Raw genomic sequence first — 7,792 nt, forward strand, 5'->3', positions numbered from 1 at the left:
CCCTTTGCTCTTGCAAAAGCCTTCAAACTCCCTTGAGTTGAACTCACCACCACCATCTGTTCTAAATTTCTTCACACTTTTCCCTGTTTCATTCTCAACAAGTATTAGCCATTCTTTAAACTTACCAAAAGCTTGAGCCTTATCACGAAGAAAGTACACCCACATCTTCCTACTGTAGTCGTCGACAATCAACATAAAATAAGAAGATCCCCCCAAGGCCTGTGTAGGCATCTTACCACACAAGTCAGCATGCACCAACTCTAGAGGAGCCTGTGCTCTATTCTTGCTTTCTTGTGGAAATGCCTTTCTCTGTTGCTTGCCCATCATACAAGCTTCACATGGTTCCTTCAATTCAGTTATTGTAGGTAGGTGAGCAACCATACCTTGATTTTGCATCTCCTTCAATACTGCAAATCCGATGTGTCCAAACCTTTCATGCCAAAGCTTACTTGTGCCCACTCCAGCGGTGGCTGTAAGAGCACTTAGCATACAGGTTGTTCCTTCTTTCTCCTTTGCCAAAAATTGTGCCAGCACTATCAAAAATTTCTGCACCTGTCTTCTTGAACCTCACTTCATGACCAAGATCAGTTATGGCAGCAAACTGATAAGAGATTTCTCCTGATTTCGGGAACATATAACACATTTGAAAGCTTTTTGACTTCACCATTTGCAGCAACAAAAGAAATAGTACCTGTGCCCGCAGCAGGGCATTTAGCATCATTTCCAACCGTCACAGTGATGGATTCTTGTAGAGGCTGCATAGAACTGTATAGACCTTTCTTGTTGGTCATGTGATGAGAGGCCCCACTATCCAACACCCAAGAGTCAGTGGTAGATTCTTCTTGCGCCAAGGAGCACACTTTCTCAATGGTCGCCATGAATAATTCCAACTCTGCTTCAGCCGTATTGGCTGTCTCTTTCCCTTTACTTTTAAGGGTACCATTCTTTTCATCTGCCTTCTTGACACGACAATCTGCAATTGCATGTCCTTTCTTCTTACAGTAGAAGCACTCTCCTTGAAACTTCTTCTTTCCGCCCTTCTTCTTTTTGTCACCATCATTTTTGGTGGAGGAAACACCTTTGCCTTTTGCATTGGCAGAGAATGCAGCATCTCCATTGTTGCTTCCTTCTCAGGCTTTCAGCCTCAACTCCTCCTCCATTAATAATGCACAAAACTCCTCAAAAGTCAAAGCTTAAGGTCTCACCTGAGTATTAAGGGCAGTTACTAGTCCATCAAACTTTTGTGGACAAATCCGAAGACACCTCCGAGCTAGCTCTTCGCTAGTCTTTTGTATCCCAGCACCAGCCATCTGGTCGCGCAGATTCTTAATCCGAGTGATGAATGCTTCAACCGTCTCTCCTTCAGTAAACTTCTCCACTGCTAGTTGATTCTCCAAGTTTTGAATCCTTGTTTGGTTTCGTGTTTCATACTGACTCCTTAGTACATTCCAAGCTTCTGACGCTTTGGTTGTATGCTGAATCAAAGTCAAAACACTGTCAGAATAGCTTGTAACTAAGGCACACAATGCATCTGCATTCCTTCATTTCCAAGCTCGTAGAAGATCTGCATTCGGAGGAATCATCACACTAGGATTTGATGGGTCGGGGGTAGGCTGTGGTTCTGCATCAGTCCCCAGCACAGTCTCCAGAAGCTCATAAGAATCAAGGATAGTTGTAATTTTGAACTTCCACAAGGTGTAGTTTGTACCATCTAACTTGCCTTCGCTGAAGGTTGGTGGACGAATCCTCAGTGTTTGAATAGTCGGTACAGCAGCACCACCTCCTGCACCGCTTCCTGATGCGCCAAAACCGCTTCCCGGAGTCGACATAGTTTCTCTTTGCTGTTGAAGCCTTTGCCTCTTGCACGCTCTCCGGTCTCTAGAGCCCCCTGGGCTCTGATACCATGTAAAATATTACACGGCGCAGCGAACAGAATCTGAGAAAGAGATAGAGAGTACACAACAGATAAGAGGAGAATCAGTAAATTCTTTAACTCCAAACAACTGATACAAAGATGGCTCTGTCCACCCGTGCGCTTCCACTGTGTAAAGCTTAGATGGCGATCTAGACAGAAGATAGGTGAAGAGCTTAAGGCTAGCTCGAACAACAACTCTGACTGGGTGAAAAATGAGTGTGTGATGGCTGCGAAGGGGTTTAGCTTTTATAGCCTGCGAAGGTCGTTAGGTCGGCCAACCTACCATATGAGCCTCCACTAGTCGACCAGGGAATATTCTAGGGAATATTCCCTTTACCATCGGGCCAGGGGCACTGCCCCCGGACCCCCGCCAGGGGGGCCGCTGGCCCCCCTGGGACCCCCCAGCCAGGGGCCGCTTCCGCGGCCCTCGGATCCCACAATAGGGGCCCCTTTTAACTCCCTTACACCGCAACTCGATGCAATGCGCCTCAAGTTGCTACCAGCTTAACCACTCTGTCTAACCCAAAGATTAGACCCACAATGGTCACCTTTTTGCCATCCGGTCACATAGACCTCATCTGATATACAAGTCAGGACTCCACCAATGTCCGGGCTCACACTTGGCTTCTCCTCATAATGGGGGCCTTACAACTTTGAGCACCATGGATCATTGATAGCACCTAATGAGGGTGGGGCATTGATAATATCTAACACATCTAACCAATGAACCAAAGATGAAGTGCATGATGAAGCTTGATCACAAGCTGACAGCCATCACATGTGTGTATGTCCATGTGGACATGGGAAGGCCAACATCAAAGCATACAAAGCTCATACCCGAACCCCTGACTTGGGATGAGCAACAACAGGTTTGCTCTCTCTATGAAGCTTTTACTAAGGAACTCATAAAGGACATCCCAAAGGCCACAGCTAGAGAATTGCGCTTGATACCCTCACTCTATACTTCCCAATGTGAGACAAACAAGGAAAATCTCGAAACAATCAAATGGAAAGGGAAAGGACAAGGCAACTTTGTGCAGAACTGGTACTCCAATCAAAATATGGCAGCCAAAATTAGCCACCAACTGATGACACTAGCTGAGCAAAGAAAAGCCCTTTGAACATCAATACATGATCCCACGTACATTGCCCCAAACTCATTACAAGTGTTAGCAGTGGTCCATGAGGTCCGGCTTTCTGCCACTACCCAGAAACATCCCTTGTATGATAAACTATTTCTAGAAGAAGATCTACACATGGCTAGCAGGCTAGAAGTAGGGAGCATGGTTCTTGATGTTAGTGCATATGTATTTTGCCTCACTCAAGACCTTGCAATCCTAGGTCTCTATGATTTCCATCAATACAACCTTGAATTCTTCAACTAGTTTCATCCAAGCTTATATGGTAGGGACCCTAAAACGTCTCCTGGCTCTACACTAGAGTCACTCGAACCCCTAGAGGAAGAGAAAAACAGCTCTAAACACAACACCCGCTTTGATAAGAAGTAATGGAGGCATATTTCAGTGGGCAAGGGCAAGAGCCTAGAGCAAATGCCCCCCCACCAAGAGCAACTACCAATGCAATCAGATGAAGGGCTAAACGAAAGAGAATTGGCCAAAGAACTAGATTCTCCACAAAGAGAGGCAAATGTACCCTCTCAACCTAGTGAGGCTATTTAGCAGGCCGTAGCTATGTCCCATGAGGACACACTAGAGAAAAAGAATGCTGAGTCCCAACCAAGCACATCAACGACTGACCTAGTTCAAGGTCTCGAGTCTTCAAGGGATACACCTCAATTGCCTAAGAAAAAGAAGAGAAAAGAACAAAAAAAACAATAGTAGTTGGAAGTGGTTGTAGACCCCAAGAAGATTGAGACCAAGAGTGTCGAAGAGTTGAGGAATAAAGCATCGAGTCCACCCACAAATGAAACCATTTCCATCTCTCCTAATAGCAATGAAACCTCGGACACATCTGTGTGTTCTCATAATTCAAAGCAACCATTACCATCAATGGTTGCTTGTAGCACCCAATCCATTGATAACAAAACTTGCATTGACCAATCAAGAGTGGATACAACACTATCACAACAAGGTGACAAGACTATACCAATCACATCCGAGGAGAACGATGATGCAATAGCAACAAAGCCTTAGGAGAAGAGCAAAAACCTCAAGGATAGAAGCAATCCTAGCGTTGATCAATCTTGCTCATCTAGGCCCAACCCCCCAGCCATGCTTAAACTGAGAAAAACTCCCAAAATCTTGTAGGAGATAGCAACCGAGCAAGCCCTCATAGAACATAGAAGTGTCACAAAGTGCTTAACTGAGTGGGAGGTGAAACTCAAATTATTCGCACGTTTCTACGTCCTTGCGGATATAGGCACATTCTCTAGGGAGCAGCTTGAGGAATACTTGCCATATCCTCTATCCTGGGAAGAGCAAGAATATCTTAACAAGCACTATGAAAAGCTCCTATATGAATGCATGCAACTCATCTCTAACGAGGAAGCTGATGAACTGCACCTAACTGTGACATTCAAAGAAGCGCTTTGCCAAAATCAGTAGCACTTCTGGCTTTGTTGAACTTAGCAATCTCTAGTTCACTGGCACTTTCATTGCAGTTATCACTGTCACTGCCACTATTGCTATCAATGCTACAGCTGCCACTGTCACTATCACTATAATCACTCCACTTTCAAGGTAAGCAATGATAAAGCATAGATATTGCACAAATTCTGAAATTATCTCTTTACACCAATCCCTGGAATTCTTTATTCAAGGCTTCAATGAATTTTGTGACAACATTAAGTTCGCAATGTCCCAAGCAGCTTCAACCAACTCCTGGAACATCTCAGCAAATCCTGTTTCCTGGTTGGCTGCTCTACCAATTTGAATTCCATAAAAAACAGCAAGTCTTGCAGTCCTGGTTGCAACACAGTCTTCAGTGTCTCTGTTTTTTTTAATAGAGCATCCTCTTGATCTTGCAACACCCAATCGAGATGAACCATATGTTTGTGGCAACAAACAGTATGCCATAAGAAAACAAATAATCTGGGCTACTGGTCTGTAGCACGCCTGCCTAGTTATGCCAAGCAAGATCAGAACAATCTTCCGCAAATTCTCCACTTCATCAGTAATTCCCAAACAATCCGAGAGAGTACACCGTGTTGCATGCCAGTCGCCTTGTTAGAAACTCGGTTATAATGTGCTTGGTCCTAGAAGGTCAATGTAAGCATTACTCTGTCTCAATTTCTGTAGTCTACAGTACAAATGCCCCAAATTTTGAATGTGGCTACCAAAAATCATTGTCCACAAGAATCTTTGATGATGCAATGGATGATATGCTGCTGAAATTCATGCACCCTCTAGCTGAAAATATAATAATTCCCAAAGCTCGTGACCTGTGACAACAACCTAACCAGCTACCTGATGATGTGATAGTGCTCAGAGAAGCGGATCGACCAAACTTTCCTGACAAAAACTGCAGCTTTGTGGTTGATGAGATTAAGGAGCGCTGGCGGAAGGTAATGCAATGTTGTCTGATAGATTTTTCAGCACAAGCCACTATATCTTAAGGCGAGCTTTGAAGCAGCTTCTCTTCAGAGAAAATCAAACCTTTCTGACAAAACCGCAACGTGGGTTGATGAAATCGAGAAGCAATGCAGATGTAGAACAATGTTGTATTTAATCAATCTTCAGTGCAAGCCACTGCTTCTTTCCATCAGTTGCTGCACAGGAATCCGATTTTCGTAAAGTCTTCCTCATCGATTCCAGCTCCTTTGCAACGTACTGCGCCCTCTTCTCCCTCTCATCCTTCCCTCCATCATCGCAGTGCAGAAGCAACGCAGCTCCTCCTTGAAGCTTGCATACATGGACGACTGCATCTTTTCCTTTGTCTTCAACTCCTCATTCCCCTTCAATTGCCTCCTCCCGCGTTGTCAGCCTTCTTCCGTGCTTTTTTTTTTTTTCCGTTCCTCCCCAAATTGGCTTTTCTCCCCGATCTCGAAAAGCACCCATGGTCCCAGTCGCAGAATTCCGAGGAAAAGCAGCCCCTTTTTAGCCACTCTTCCTTTTCATAGTATACCACACGCAGAAAAGCGGCCTCCACCTTTTCAACTTCCCGTGCATACCGTAATGCATACCGTAATGCTCGCAAGCCTGAAGCTGCCAAGGCATCCATGGTTTTCTTCTCACCTTCCTTTAAAAATGGCTCTTCCTTCACAGCAGTAACTTCAACATCGTCCAGAGCAGCATGTGCCTTCATGTCTTCTAAATCAAAATTCCAGCCGCTAACACCTCGCTTGTACTCATTCTGAGACCTCTCTTCTTGCTCCCCATACGGCATTTTCTTTTAAGCTAGACGTGTGGCATCTTTCATCTTCAAGTCATGCACACGTTCCCAAAGAGGAGGAAGAGGATCCAATATTGTTTGAGCAACGTATTCAGCAGAGCGAGTATGCTTGAAGAAAGAGTGCTTGAGCAATTTCTCTGCACTTGGACGTTTTGTAGGATCTTTCACCAAACACATTGCTATCATCTCTTTGAATGACTTTGAAAACCTTTTGTCTCTCTCATAGTCAAGCCCTCGAGGGGCATTTTGTAAGGTCATCAAAAGTACCTTCATAGGAGGGTACTTCAAGAAGGGGGGCATGCCCATGTGCTAGCTCCAAGGCTGTGATCCCAAAGGACCAAATATCAGCCTTGAAATCATACCCATGAACTTGCTCCATAACCTCAGGTGCCATCCAGCATGGGGTTCCAACGAAAGTGTTCCTTGATCGTTGTCTATCACTAGTATCAAACATGCAAGCAGAAACACCAAAGTCCCCAAGTTTCACAGCACCATTTCCATCAACAAGAATATTCCCAGCCTTGACATCTCGGTGAATATGTCCATGATGATGAAGATACTCTAAGGCCTTCAAGGTCTCTTTCAAAAAGGATCTCGTCATCATCTTTTGCAACAGTCTCTTTCTCTTCTCCTTTCTGCTGCTGCAAGCTCTTGATCCCATGAGGTGAATCTACATTGTCTTCATCTAGGTCATCCTCGAAAACATCAAAACGTCCAATATGCTTGGGCTCCTTCTTCCCAACTCCTGGATGTGGTGGTATCATTAGGTATTTTTGATGTAGCTGGAGAAGAAGAAGGCAAAGGTCCTGAACGAATACGTGTAACACGTTCACCAGCATCAGTTGTGCTTTCCACTTGACCTTGCTCAACATAGGCTGAAAGCATCTCATCATGCTCACCACTATGCCTCCAACTCCTCCCCACTATACTCATACGCAGAAAATAAATGTAAACACAACAACTAAGTATGTACAAAGTATCAAATCCCACACACAACTTTTGGGTGGATTCCACACCTCGGATGCGCAGCAATACGACAGCGTATAAATGCGGATTTTCTGCAATTTAGAGGCGCGGATAGACGCGCAAAATAGAACTGGACTCTCTGGTTTTTTATTTTCCCCTCCCATACATCAGATTGTGCTTTTGGGAAAAAGACAATGTATCTTACGGGCACAAGAATTGAAAATAAAAGTCCATATATTCATTATAGATAAAAAGCATTTACATGGGAAGTTTAAGTGCTTGCGACCTAAAGCGTGGCCGCAAGTAGTAGGCTCAAAGATGGATCATACATATACAAGAAAAAAAGGCCTCATGAGGAGGTATGGTGCTCCTCTATGAATTTGAAGAAGAAACATCTTCGCTAGTGCCACCATGGCTACTAGCATCGCTATCCCCCTCCTCGCTATGCTCCACATCCGGGTTCGCCTACACACAAAAAATATCAAGGTTGCTTACATAGACATGGTGGAGAAAAAGTTATAATTAGCTATACTTTTAATAGGAAAATAAGAAAAACATACC

The 7,792-nt window shown here is 44.3% G+C and overlaps 1 pseudogene; it reads right to left on the reverse strand.

The window, feature by feature from the left end:
• Window positions 1–4,450: 4,450 nt before the first annotated feature.
• Window positions 4,451–6,926, reverse strand: LOC148039256 (uncharacterized; annotated as a pseudogene).
• Between the last annotated feature and the right edge of the window lie 866 nt (window positions 6,927–7,792).

Source organism: Lygodium microphyllum, chromosome 3 (assembly GCF_053477565.2).
Source record: "Lygodium microphyllum isolate KBCC chromosome 3, Lygodium_microphyllum_v1.1.10, whole genome shotgun sequence".
Taxonomy (NCBI): Eukaryota; Viridiplantae; Streptophyta; class Polypodiopsida; order Schizaeales; family Lygodiaceae; genus Lygodium; species Lygodium microphyllum.